Source organism: Nipponia nippon, unplaced genomic scaffold (genome assembly GCF_047370975.1).
Source record: "Nipponia nippon isolate SJK-2023a ecotype South Korea unplaced genomic scaffold, ASM4737097v1 scaffold_9, whole genome shotgun sequence".
Lineage (NCBI taxonomy): Eukaryota > Metazoa > Chordata > Aves > Pelecaniformes > Threskiornithidae > Nipponia > Nipponia nippon.
Window position 1 is genome coordinate 18,656,975 of NW_028262413.1, and position 15,430 is coordinate 18,672,404.

A 15,430-nucleotide genomic window follows, 5' to 3' on the forward strand; every position below is an offset into this window, starting at 1 on the left:
TTTTCCTGAAGTGTAGCACTCTACATTTTAAGGCCAAAGTGTAATGTTTTGTGGAGTACTGTCAACAGCACTGTCCAGAGTCCCATGTTACACGCAACCAAGCAGGCAGAAGCCTGACACTGAATAAAACATCTCTCTTTCAGATCCCTTGGCTCTGACTACTTTTTCAACAGCACATTGCCCCGTCAATAATTCTCACTAGACTGACTGTAGAAATAAACAAAAAGAAAAAGGCACAAAACCAATCAAGCCCAATAAATTTGGAAATTCAAAAGGTTCTTCATCAGCTTCTGAAGATGGGATTTTTTTGCATCCAGTTTCAGCAGAACCTGCTATACGAGAAACAATGGAGACCTTATTTTCATTTGAAGCAGGGCAAAATGAGTCTTTCAATTAAGCTTGTATACAAAAGCTGAGTCCTTCCAAAAAATCATTTTCTTCCACTTTTCTCAAGTTAAATGAAATGTTTTCACTCAAATGTTATCTACAAACAAGCCTGTTTACTAAGTCAAATCTTGTGATAACAACAGTTTAATTCTTCAGAAAACCTGATGATGAATGGGACTCCTCTCAGCTCACTTAATGATGAGTGTCTAACAAGGTGGAACGAAGTGGCGTCTAGAGATCCCTGTCTTTCTCAGCTGGCTACTGAAGGTAGCTGAGACCAGACACTTAATTTCTAGGCAGCAAAAGCTAGATGAAATGCATCCTATACAAAGCTTAATTTTATTAAAACCACTGGATATCAACTACTTCTGCTCCCAAAAGAAGGAACTGCGGGATGAAAGCTTGGCTCTCCTCACTGCTGCATGTGCTCATGGCCTTATGTCAGGGATTCCAGCTGCAAGCATCAGCTTGACTTGTGTTGCTTTCATCGTACTTTAAAGAGTTTTCTTTAGAACTGCAACATAAAATACTTAGAAATACAGTAAGAATTTATTAGCGCTAAAAAGCATTTCTGGATCCTGTACAGTCAGGGCCTGGAAGGAAAGGTTCTCACCACGTCACAAAGTGCAGAAAGGATCCAGGGTGGGAATATGGCCCTTTTACAAGTCTCAGCCATGACTGTCCTCTTTAAAAAGATAAAAGAAGGGAAGCAAATAAAACCTTTTTCTTTAGACGTGCCACTAATGCGCAAGCACGTGCCACAACTCCACTACAAGGGGCAAAACCAATCTGTCCCATTGGTTTGTGCTGGCATGCAGTGAATTTTGCCTCTAAATCCTACCAAGGGAGCTTAAGTTCTTCTGTCTCACAGCCTTGTCCTTTGATAGCGTTACCTGGGCTCCTTACGGCTGCCCACTTTAAAACAATAGCTGAACTTTTGTTTTATGTTCTGGGTCAAATAGCCCCAGGTATGGGTGAATCCAGCATCAATATGCTAATGTATTTTGAGGTATATATTATATCTGAAGTTGCTGCTCAGATAAAAACAAGCTTTGCTTTTTACCATAATCTGCTACACACAGCCAGACTAGAAGCTCAGTGGTGTCCATTTCTTCCACAATTTATGTTTAGTCTTATTAACTTAACAAATAGGTGACAAAATAAATATATCTATTCAGCACAAATTGGGCAGCATCCTTTTGAGCTTTCCTTCTAAATTTTCATAAGTTCCATGAACCTGAACAAGGAAATGGATACATCAAGCACTAGAGCTTAATAAAGGTTTCCAGTTACTATGTTTTCCTCTTCAATCCTAAACCTGACATTTATGATTAAAAAAAAAAAAAAAAAAGAAGTTGATGTTATGAAAAGATTCAAATACAGAAGAAAATATTTGAGATCTATTGTGCATCGGCCAAGAATTTTAAAAATGAGACTGGGAGGAGAAGCCTATTGTATTTTCAAATCAACTAAACCCAGCAGTCAATGGGTTAAAAATTGTTAAATAAGATGCCTGTTCATACAAGCTCTCTCCATGATTTACTCATTAGCACTTATGAAACAATCAGAGTTTACTAATACAATCACCAGAGCCTGTTACTCAAAGCACCCTTTACAACCTTCTGACAACTGGCCTTCTGAAGGATGAGTGAAGAATGGCAATGAGCAATTTGGAAACAGATCATCATGTCACTCAGCCCTATCAAAACCCACAGACTGCAAGAAATTAGATGGCTTATTGCAGTACCACATCTCCAGCAGCACTTCAGCCTGTCAGCATCTTGGCACAGGGAGCCAGCAATTCTGCATTAGCCGTTACTTGTCCTGCAGATCCAAGAGTCTTTCCAGGCTTGCTGGTGCTCTCTTTCCAGTTATTCTGATCCCCAGAGCACTGTGATTTTCTGCCAATTTTGCATACATTGCTGTTTGCAGAAATTCCAGTTCAGTGTTTACACGTGTTTCACAATGATCACTCCTAACAACCATTGAGAGAGACAATATTATCATGTTTTAATTTCCTACAAACTGCTGGCTAAGACTACATAGAAAGTCATGAGTGCCAGATGGTCCAATTTATTTTATTTATTCCTTCAGCATCTTTATGGAGCCATAGGCACTTCACACGTTTTGCCATTTAAAATCATAAACACTTTGCCATCACCCCTAAAAGTCTGCCAGTTGCCTTGGCTGTTACCTTTGTTATGTCATCAGTTACCAGTCAGCGTCACAGGCTCGCCAGCACCACGGCTGGAGTACAGTTAAGAGAACTACAAATCCCGAACTACAAACGCCTCTTAGACAAACTGACTGTCAAGCAAAGCCTGATTCATGGGCAATCGTATTTTTTTACTGGGAAATCCTCTCATTGGCCTTGGACAGTGAAAGTCAAGTACACAAAGCACAACATAATCAGCAGCATTTACTTTGTCGTGGCTCAGATAATGACTTCAAATGCTTTGTAGAGACAAGCAGAAAGCCTGAGAGCTACTATTTTTATTTCTCCCATTGGCTCTAACTTGGCTGATTCAAGAAAGATGGATTACTTAGATCAATCATTAATAAATAGCGGAAGGACCATCAGCTGGCAGTGACTGTCTTGATAACAGACAGGAAATGCTGATACATTCCTATCTTACTTTGAAGTATGTCTATAAAGAAAGACTCTTTGTCAACAGCCAAATAAAAAAAAAGAAAAACAGAAAGTTATGAAAAGGCCATTTGAATTTACAGCTCCAAATCAGCAAGCGTGGAAGTAGATACTTGAGTGTTTTTCTGAGCAGCGATGGGCTGGAGCACTTCACTGAGGCAGGACCCACCTCCCCATCCAGGAATAGTGGAAATTGTTTACTAGTCATTTAATTTCAGTGGGTTTTTTTTCTGTCTGACAATTCCCACAACAGATCCCAGGACACAAAGGAAAAGCTGCTTTCCAGTCAGTTGCAGATCTAGCCAATATGAAAGTGGGATCCTGGAAGCAGTTCAACATGCCTCATTTCTGCAAGAAATATGATGAAGGCAACCGTTGTGTTACTCACAGTTATATTTAATAACAAAACCCCTAAAATCTCACTTTCTTCCCCGTCCCAGGCTTCCTGGAGCCCATTGTCAGAGCTGCCTCTCCCCTCAAGCACAACTTGCTCCGGGACTGTCCCCACCCTCTTGGTGTCCAGACCTTTTGCATCCTACTAGCTCTGATCCCAAATAGCTCATCTACACACTAATTTGGGGCCAACTAGCAGAGAGTCCTAATCTGAAGAATGTGACAAGCATTCCAATATTATTAAACATTGCCAGTTATTTTATTGGGGTATTTAATTTGACTTTTTCTTCTTTCCTTTGTTTTGGCACTTACTGAGCTATTAGATTTTAAAAAGTGTCTAATGTCACAGAAGAAGCTGGGGGCTACTTCACTGACACCAGCAGCCATGGAGAGAGTCTGGTTTTATTATTTATTATGCCTTTTAGGTTCTCCTTTGTCACCTGTGTTGCTCAAGTCACTTTACTGTACTGTGCATTTACCCAATAGAGAGCTACTGCTCTGCCATAAGACAGAGCAATGTGATAACACAGGCCACTCACTCAGGCGAAGGAACAGCTTCCACTTCGTTTATATGGAAAAAGATAATTTGCAACAGCCTTAACATGTGAAATATTCTGGATCAGATAACATAATCATCAGCCTATGCTCCTCGGAGGCCAGTAATTCTTGTTCAGCATCTCACCTAGGAAGAAAGCTTGGCTATCTCAAAAAAGTGCTAATTAACTAAAACTCTGTTTTGAAAAAACAGTATCTGCACAGGAGAGTTTGGTAAATGTTTCTTTTCTGCAGCATTCATTTGAACAAAACACTGCATTTTAGCTTTAATTACAGTTTGACCAGCTATACTACTGCTTCCCAGGGAACTACAAATCTGCAGCACCAAAGCAGCCACGCTGGCTGGATGAACTTTCTCTTTCCCTCCCCCTCCCCTTTTTGTTTTGAAAGCACTGTAGAAGTCAGCTGTTTGATCAGTCTTTTCTCCAATTGAGAGTCGTATTGGATACAGTACAGTCTAATTGCAAATCCACTGCCTGGAGAAGCTGCTAATCCAGAACGCTGCAGCTGTATCATAATCTGAATTAACATTTCTGGAACTGCTGAAGATGTAGAAATATTATTACTCATTTGATAGATGATTGGAAGGAGTTTTCCAGGCAGGCAAATTCAAGCATTTTGTAGCTGTTATTTCTTAGACTTTTCATGTAAACATCGCTGGGAAGAGTAGAGGAGTAGGACAGAGAACAGTAGCTTTCTGGCTCAAACCATACCCTCACAGGTGGGTACTGGGGTTGTGGGGAGGAAATAATTTTTTTTTTTTTTTTAATGGAAAGACAGAACTTAAGAGACACTCAGTGCAAGCACTGAGCAGTTGTTTAGAGATTACCAGGTTACATAGTCATGGAGAATGGAGTGAGGAGAGCAGTGCTGAGAATCCATCTTCACGCGACACAGAAAGGATGTTTTGGGGGAGTTTCTAGACAAGCTGCAATTGAGCCTGGGGGTTGTTTATTCAGGCATCCTGAAAACACCCTTCAGTTGCTGGGGGGGGGGGGGGGGTTGGGGTGGCAGAGGAGTGCAAGTAACATCCCCTGGTTTGGAGCCAGTAGGGTGATGGCTGAGGCTTCTTCCTCTGCTTCATCTCTGTGGCCCTGGGAGGAGATGAGGAGATGAGACTGGCACAAGCTGATCGTATGAGAGTCTCAGAGACACTGGCAAAGTGCTCTTTGCTTCACGAGACAGTTCCCAGCACCCGGCACAGCAGGGTCTCAGTGCTCCCCACTGCCTCATCTGCTAAAGGATACCCAGTGCGGGATTCCTGAGGATCTCTTAGGCAGCTCCTGGATCGTATTGCCAACATGATGAAAAATTAATTAAGGCAATACTCAAAATTGCAGAACAGAAAAATATTATCCACATTACTATTATTTCAGTGGACTTGTTTTTTTTCCTTTCAAAAATCCCCAGGTACTCCATGGGCATCAAGTTCATGATCTTTCCCACTGTAAGTACAGTCTGAGTAACACAGCTTTGCACACAGGGCATTTCCCATGACTCAAGGAGTTGAAGTCATCCTTGCCTCCTGGCACAGCCCAACACAAAATCCAAAGCTACCAGAGCTTCAGGACACTTGCAGTTCTTGCAAGTGTGGTATTCTGCCTTGGGGAGGGAGATGACATATCACACAGTTAAGTATTTACCAACCAGATCTTCCCCTGGTGTGGGTATAAAACTGTCGGCTAGGCAGACAGACCTTGGTTCTGTTCCTAATAAAAAAGGCTATTGCTCCCACATGAGTCTCCCTCCAAAGACGATGAGGAGGCATCACCTCCCCAGAAACACCATGTCTTCAGTCCACACTGGGACATTTCTCGGGTATCTGTCACACAGGGATCAAGTTTGAACGTCCTTTTTATGTCTGCCTGTCTTCACAACTCCGAGTGACGTTACAGGAGAAATGAACGGTAGAAATGACTGTTCATGACAAGCGGCCGGGCTGTGGCAGGACTCGCAGAGGGGTGAGCGCAGTGTGATGGAAGGGGGTGTTTCTGCCGGCATGCACACTGCGCGTCCGGCCCATGTGTGCAACAGCCAGACTTCTGTACAGCAGCACGTCAGCGCTGTGCGGCTCCGGGAGCCCTCTAGTGACTTGCTCACAGGATAACCCTCTTCCAGCGTGAATTTGGCTGCTGACTGATCTCCTTTTGGAGCTGCAGCTCTGCTGATCCAGCTGGCCGTTGAAGTCTATAAATTTAGACATGGTTTTGATTTGATATGTTTTACTAACTATACATTAGCATCCACTCTCCATTTTCAGAAAAAAGATATCTCCCCTCAGCAGAAGCCAAATGTACAGATCACAAAAATGGGCAGAACTAACAGATAATGAAACACGCTGCCCACTTACGCGTTTGCTGAAATCATTAGCGCTCCTCTTTCTAGCAAACGTTTCTCAGCAGTGAACTGAAATGTTTTCAGTCAGGTTCTAGACTTTTGTAACATGCAGAAATTATTGCTCACTTGCCACGTTTCACCCCAATTTACCAGTTTTGACAGGGCAGCTTGGGAAAGCCACCCCTGTTACAGAGTAGTGTTTCTGCTCCGAGCCTCCACCCTTGAACGCTCAGCCAGGCCTTTAATCCAGATCCTCCCCACTCAGCCAAGGGGCTCTGGGTTATGCCAACAAAATCACTCTGTTGTTTTCTTTTTCTTGTAGTCCCTGAACAGTTGCAGGACAAAAAGACAGTGTTGGATCAGTCTCCTGCTTCCCTGATACCTTCGTTGTGCCACAGCTGTATCAGACACTCCTGCAAGCCTGACTGTTTAAGCATACATAAAGAAAACTCGTAGTATTAAACAGCTGCACAAACACCTCTTGGGATATTTCAAAACCACCCTTATATGTAAAATTGCAGTCACAGAATGAGCTTCAGTTTTCACTATGTCAAACCTCATTATATTCCGCTCTCGCAAATGGTGGAATAATTTATCTTGTCACAGTCTGATGAGACTCCGGTGCCAACGTTCCCCTGACCCACATACTCCCTTCTGAGCCATTTTGAGGGAAGACCTATATTTTTTAATTACTTTATAGCATGTGATTAAGATAACTTGGAATAAACTCAAGGGAAAATGAGGGCAGAAAAATTAACTCTTGAGAAAACCGCAAGTTGCTAACATGAAGTGTACTCATTTCTTAAATTTAAAAAAAAAAAAATAAATACCATGTTGTGACTCATGACCTGGAGTTGCCTCCCCAGTCTGAAAGCTAGGCTGTACCTTTTAATTTTTTGCACTTCCTAGACTTTTGACTTTGAATTCGGTGAGCAAGTTTTAGCTCCCAGACAATCATATTTAACCACAGAAGCCAACACCTCTCATTCAAGGTCAAGCCATTTAAAATCCTTACCCAGGACGTGATTAGAGTCCCAGCTGGGGCTAGGGCCTCTAGTGGACACAGGGACCACTTGAAGTGAATCATCTTTGCAACGCATTCTCCAAAAGTCTCATTATCCCTTTCCAGCCCTGCTCAGCTGTTTCTTCCTTCACAGGCTGGATTATCTTCAGCAGCTGCCCATGGCTTCCCTGCTGTAGGTGTATGGTGTCCACCTCCAGCTACTGACTCAAGCTCACAGACCAGACGTCTTTCTCTTGCTCTTGGTGAAGCAACATAGAAATGGTATTATCTCACTAATAATGCCTGTTTCATTTGTACTATTTATTTCTTTTTTTTAAAGCAAGAGTATCAGCAATCATTACATCAGCACTGAGATTCCTGGACTCTGGTGCTGTGGCAGGAAGCATGCAGCCAGATGTGCTGGGCTGCAAGACTCAAACAATACATATTTTTAGAGCCCAGAGGAGATATTGACAAACAAAATCTACAGGTGCTTCATGAATTCACAGACATGACAGATACTCTATCACCGGCAGAGTTCACACATGGTAAAATAGTTGATTTATCTCAGGGTAAAATGTGTTGCTTCCTTTAGAAGCAAATGACAAAAGTTAATGATACATCTGATAGTACCAAGTTATTTTGATTTTTTTTTTAATCAGTAAAGACACTTCCTCCTAATAAGCTTTATTTATAGCTGTTCAAGCCAAACCAGATAGGAATTCAAATCGTGGAGTTCCAGATCTTTGTAGAAATCTCTAATTCACTGTGCTATTATTTTAACAAGATACTAGTTTGCCTGGCTTATGAACTAGGTTAGTTCAATTTCAGGGTTCCCCCACATTTTATAGACCTGTCAGAGACCCTGAAATCACCCAGCTCCAAAGACAGGCAGAGCAAGCCTGAACACAGGCCTTCGTTGCACTGCTTATGTAGGATGTAGCTGTGGTCAGTTTGACCACCAAAGAAAGCTGGAAAACTTTCAAGCCATTACAGTAATGCTGCCAACATGACATTTCAGAAATACAGATGTTTTCTAAAGACACTGTTGAAGCCCCAATGTGCTTTGTGTCCCTAAGTCTTGTGGGAGCAGTCATTTCAAAGCAGTTTGTCATGGTTTAGGAAAGGTAATTTTCATTTTCCAACTATGCAGCTTGCTGTCCCTAAACACGCTTACAGCAAAATCCCAAGGATACCGGACCCAGTAGCCAAAAGGGACGTGTCACGTGGGACAGATGCCTCTGAATGACAACCCCAGCTCCCCACAGCTGGCTCATTGCGTGAAAAGAAGTGAATGAGAGCCCAAAGCAGACACATTTCCACAACTACAGAAAATATAAGAAACCTGAGCTTCTCCTTCAGAGGTCTGGCTTTTCTAACAATCAAAACACAACAGAAGTAGCTCTGTCCATGTCTCCAGGCTTGCCTTCTGCCTATTGCCCTTCCCCATGCCTGCTCAGCCAGCATCCTTGATCCCTTCCACAGTGCCTGGCCCCTACCTCCCTCCAAGAAAACGGGCCATCATCTTTGTGCCCGTCACCTGCAAGCCCATCAGCAGAGCTGGCCAAATCCTCCCCTACCCCTCACCAGGAGATGGGTGTACAAACAACACAGGAGGAGATCGCAACTACAAATTTTGCCCCTGATCAGTTATGGATAAGGGGAGAAAATACAAATTAGTTAATGTCAGGTATATTCTTTCTCTCAGCATTGCAATGACCACACTGACTTTCTGGTTTGTAAGCTGTCATTTCATTTTGGGGGTGAATTAATCCCACCAACCTGGCAGCACATCTAACACTTAATAAAAGTAGCACTAACACTTCCACCTTAAGCACTGTGTGTTGTTAGGCTTTAGCAGGACTGGGCCTTTTGCTTCTAATATTTGAAGTCCAGGTTTTAAGAAGATATAAATCTTCCATTTAAGAACTAGTTCTGTAATTCTCTCTCATTTTATCCCTTGTTTTAAACAAAGCCTGATTTAACTGGTCTATTTTTCTTTTCCAAGCACTTTGAATGTAGAGATCTCCAGGAACAGCAGTACCATGTGAAACCAAGTGCTCACCATTTAATTTTTATTGGCACTAATAATCCTGAATGCAGCACGCTGGCCTACAACTTTACCTTGGAGAGACAGGCTATAAGAGAAGGTAATGTGATGGAGCGCAAAGGCATGAGGGGGTTCTCAATATTTGTAAGAAAATTCAGGGATTGTAAAGGTAGTAAAACAATGATTGATTTTACCACTACGTACTGGCTGGCAGAAGGATATGTGCCATTGGTATAGAAGGATAGGAGATGGTGCTGGAGAAGTGAAAGTATACAAAGCTATCCCAAGGGAAACTGGAGAGAAAGCTTGCTACTTGATCTAAAAGATTTTTATTTCCAAAGACCAGTATTTCTCAGCCGACAGTAACTATACCAAAAAAGTCTCTATATATTAAGCTTCCCACACCTGTTTCCTTTTTATCCATCAGGAAAAAAAAATATCAAGTCAAAGGCTCTATCAAACTTGTCAAAACAAGAGAATGTTCCTACATGTCAGCCTCATCAATCAAATGCTGCCACTGCAGGAAATGCAGTATTAGGTTTCACATGGATAATAAACACTTTTTATATTTGACATTGATTTCTAGCTTGTCATTTTTTTATTAATACAGCAGCCCAAAAAGGAAGAAAGAATGTAAAGCAAGGCAGAAAGATGAGACTCTTAGTGGACATATTGTATTTTATCTTGCTGATAATTCTCATCGGCCCTATCCAATGAAGAAGGTAAACTCTACTGTCCAGAACAACTGATCTTCAGTGCTGTAAGGCTTTTATAAGGCCATCTATTTTAATCTTATTTTCACAGTTAGAAGAGGACATGAAAGATAATATTACAGGTGGGAGAAACATCTGGTTTCCGTACTAGTTATGTATTTGTCCAAAACAGAAAAGACTAGGTAAATCTCACTGTGTTTTCAGATTCATAATACTTTATCAATGATTGCTGTTAATTAGGAAAGTAGCTGTATGCTTGATTCCTATGGCCAAGGAGACAGCATTTACAGAAACTATATCTATTCAGCTCTGCAGATACCTCAGTCTAATCTGGCCTCTGTATCCCAGAAAGACAGGATGAAATCAAAACTCCCAGGCCCACCAGGACACAGGGCTCCTCATGGCATCCATGCACTGAGACGCAGTGGTAACTCACTTCTGCTTCTGGCAGGATGCTTCACCTGAGGCCGGTAACTCATCCTTGGCTGCTGGGTTTTTTCCATCTGTATATGAAGCAAAATCACTATCTGACAGCAAGACGGCGAATGATTAGTTAATGTTTGTGAAGTGCTAAGAATTGTTATTACAGACCTTGCTCCTGCCAAATACAGGAAAATCAATTAATCCATCTCTGCCAATCCATCTCAGTTCCAATCCATCTAGTAATCAGCTGTCTGAATGCTATTTTCTATCAATTGCACATATATTTTTCACTTTGTTTTAATACAAGCATGGGGGGGGGGGGGGGAGTGTAAGCCCCACATAAGAGCGAAATTAAATTTTACACTAGTTTTCCTTCCTTGCAAAGTGCTTACTCATCTCTAATCTCTGTTCTAGCATCAAACCAGGCACCAGGGAAATATATATTCAGGTTAATTTCTACAATCAATACCTCAAAAGAAAAAACTGACGAAGTAACCATTAAGATGCAAAAATGTTGCTTTTTGGTGAAGCAAATGGTTGGAAGTTGCTCTCAAACTACACAAAATTGTTTCTGCTGCGATGTTAGGCAGCTGGTGTGCTGTGGCTGCTGTTTGTTGTAGTAACCATTGTCTCATTGCTACCTCCCACCCCCTCATCGATTTGGTACAGTCATCTTTTGTTTCTCACAACTGAAGTACAGTGTTTTTCACAGGAATGTGCTTTTGTTCTGTGTCCTGTCTTGCATAATGGGGCCTTAATACGGGCTTCTACATGCTAAATATTAATGTTTAGCATTTTCATGTCTTCCATTATGGCCATTCTGCGTTGGCTTGTGCTGCTGTAAGAGAAAAATAATCAGTTGTGTGCCTCCAGGGTAATTCTGGTCTTAGGGGAAGAAAGAAACTGAATTTTAAATCCAACGCCTCGCGAGCCAGGCAATTTCTGCTGATTCAGGTGTGTGTGTGAGTTGTGTGGCCCTGGGGAAGCCAATGCTGATCTCACACCCACACGCTCCACGAGACAGAGGGGAAGCCCTTCTGCTTGTATCACACCGCAGATGGGTCTTGGGACAGCTGTGCCGGAGTGGGACGATTTTAAAGGGACATTAAAGACAGCTCATGCAGATGGGCACACCGCTGAAGTGGAATTACCATAAAAGCTGGACTATAAAGTCTGCAGGGACACCTTCTTTAAGAAAGCACAACTCTGCAGCCCCTGCATCCCTAACTTGCAGTCTTGGGACCTATTTTTCCAGCAGACGTTTAGTATTCTGAACAGTGGCATACAGCAAAGTCACGATAGTCAGGAGAATCTCAGGATAAAGTGGCAGCACAGAAAGCTAATTCAGCTATGTTAATAGTGCCCTGGGAAACATAATACCTGTTCTTTAAGTGTGTAGTAGAAAGCTTCATTAAAAGTTTGTTTTGAAGTAATTCTGCTCTTTGTTGTCTCTCAGTTCCTTTAAAGTTGTTTGTTTGTTTGTTTTTTCCCCTCGAAAACAAATCATACTTAGAATAAAGAGACCACTGACCTACATTCTCACAGCTGTATTATACTTAATTGTGAGGCATGTCAAATGAAATTCAGGAGTGAAGTGATCGGCACTGAGACAAGCTGCAAAAACACCTACCTCTCAAACTCCTAAGCCTCTCGTTTGAAACCATCAGAATAATCTCTTTGAAAGATCCAATCAGGAAATCCAATGACTGAATTTTTCTTCTGAGACACACCAGAGCAAGGCTTTTCACTTCATAGAAAAGCCACTTAACTCCAGTGCATGGGCCAATCTGAGCCAAACGCAGGCACATTAAAATCAGAATATATGTTGCCTAAAAACACCTCCATATTCAGGAATGTTATGACCAGATTGCTGTGGTCTGTCAAAATAAGAGCAAGGGGTGTATACCAAAGCAGGAGATGCCCACATCTGCATATTCTAAGCTAAAGACTGTTAGGGAGCAAATAAAATAATACCGTATTAAAGGCAGTATTGGTTATTTTGGTTTATGCACATCTCAAAGGAACATCCCATCCAAAGGTCTCTGTCTCTTGGGGAAGAGGGATAAAAGCACTTTGAAGGTGCTCTTGGAGTAAGAAGCCCAATTCTGCTTGACTTTGCTTCAGTGTCCAGGCACTGATCCTCACACCCTCTCCCGCACAGACTGTGGTGCATGGCACCGCACAGGGCTGCTGGCCACAGCCACGTGGTAACAGGCCCGTGAAAAGCTCTCCCTGACTCTGGACAGGAGTTGTATTCACTGGCTAACAGGTAAGCAGCAGTCTCTTCCCGATTCACGACATGGAGTTGCTGAAGGGATGCTGTAAAATGCTGGGCGAGTTTACAAATCACCCTTGGCCTTCGTGCCTGAAGTCATGTTACTTTTGGGGAACAGTTTAAAACATGGGACATGCCTCAAGCTTGGTGAAGGGTTTGCACAGGCCCACGACCCTGCCAAGCATGGGAGGACCCAGTGCCCAGCCCTCTCGCACAGTCCCTCAACTTTTTGGACACATTCGTTTTGCTGTGGTTTTGGTGCACAGCTAGCAAGTGTGTTTTACCCAAAATCACGCTCAGAATAAACCTTTGAGTATATCAAAGTGCCAGAAATCAACATGAATTTGAACCCTGTGAGTAAAAAATTCCATAAAGCATGAGTTTACCAGGTAACAAATGTACCAGGAAGTAAATCTCCGACACAAATGTACCGAATATGTTTACATGCATGTGCAGACACAGTTTATATACATCTCAAATAAGGTGTTGCTTGTGTAGTCACTACTCTTATTTTGGCTTCAAAGTCAGCTACGGCTATGGATTTCAAAAGTTTCCTTGACTGTGCACAACTTATATTTGGTGGATTCTTGACTACTTTGAGAACAAATGCATATAAATGCTAAAAAGAGCAGGAGCAAAGACTGCTGAGAACCACTATTAGATATCATTCTAAATATAATCGGCTAAAACCGTATTGTAAATGTGTCTATTCCCATACAGTATTGTTAAAAAAACAGAGCTGATTTAAGAAAAAGAATGTTAGTGAAGACCGAGAAGATTCATCCAGTCTTATACCAGCTTAAAAGAGAACTATAGATAGATAGATATAGTAAACTACAGACAGATAAAGTACAGATAGTTAACTACAGATAGATATAGATGAACAACTTGAAGTCTTTATTCCATTTGCTTATTTAGATAGCACTGAAAAAAATCATCTAATCTCTTGCTGTTAACACAACAAATACTCAGAACATGCTACAGATGTCATGTTTCAGGCAGCATACCATTTCCTAAGACTATATATGTTTTTTCCTTTGTGCAGCACCAGAAACTCCGTAAGGGAGCAAAGGCCAGTAGTAAATTTCCAAACTTATTTTAAGAGGCTTTTGCTTATCTTGCATTATTTTATTCTTCGTTGTCTCTCTTAACGGTCTCTTGAATGAAACACCTAACACTTACAAGGGCGATAGATTTTCTAGCAAGCAAGCAGCATACGAAAGATAACGTTAAACACAAATTGTCAACTTGGTGCAAATATTAACTCTGATCTCTGAGAGGATGAAAGAAAAGGGTCTCTTTGTACCATGATGCAAAGGCCTTATTGTAAACCCTGGGCATCAGGAATGTTTGCTATCGTGTACTGAAGTTAATAACTAGGTACCACCACACCTGGGTCAAAGAAGCAGCCGAGGCTGATGAGCTGCTTTGGCTGGGTTTGTGGGAGCTTCCATTTGGAGGAGGAGGATGCTATAAAATAGAGGGCGTTTTAAAAAATCACCTTGAGTTGGGCAGCAGCCAGAGATGCTCACTGGATGGAATGAGTTGTGTTAGGTGTCTGCAGAAAACCAACAGGCAGACCTGAGTCGGGCCTCTCAGAGAAGGGGTAGAAGGCAGACTGGCACTTAAGAGAGTGCTCCGAGAGCCGAAGGTTGAAGGAATATGCCTGGCTCCAGCCAATGAGGCCAGAAGCACAAAACAAAATAATCTGGTCCCCTTCATGGCAGGTCAGATTCTGGCATGGTGATGCTCCAGGTGAGCATTTCGGTGACAAAAAGCCAATCCTTCTACTAAATTTCTAACCATGCTGAGCTGTGAATCTCAGCCTAGAGGAAAACGCTACTGCTTCAGCCCTGCTGTCTCTCTCTTACTCTGGCAGCTCATGAAATATCCTATGGATGTTTCATCCTGTGAAACATCCTCACTTGCCATTGCCACTTGGAAACTGCTAATTGCCAAGACATGGCTCTTAATGAGTCCCACGGTATTTACAGAGACACTGTTCATTTCGAGTGATGTTATCTTGCAGATAGTTTTCCAGCGTAAGCAGTACTGAAGCACATCAGGGCATACCTGACAATCATCATTTCTGTCACCCAGTACAGTTGTAACAATGACTACCTTGAAAGTTCAGGTCAAAAATACCATTCTTATTAGAGCTCTGCCACAGATGCACCAAGTAACATAGTTTTAGATTATTTTGAAGCAAGACTTGTCCAAACTGTCCTGCACTTTCACCATATCAAAATTCACACAATCCAACCAAAAGAAACTCATGTCTCTGATATTAATTTCTGAGAAGACACGGTATATTTCTGCTGTTCTCTGGATGTACAGCAGGTATAACTGAAATAATTTTTTCAGCATTTGTGTAATAATAGTTTTAAACAGATTTCTCATGAGGCATGTCACAGTCTGTATAAAGAAAAGGCTATGATCTTTTAAATACATTGTTCTGGATCCATAGTTACTATTCTTCACCAAATCTATTTAATCTTTGTCAATTTTTAGAGTCTTCAAAAGACCACAACAAAAAAAGTTCATAGTAAAAAGTTAATCCTAACAACGAGCTTCTCCATTCAGGACAGGACATGACATAGTAGGTACTGATCTGGTGATGAATTCAGCTTCAAAACATCCCATCCTG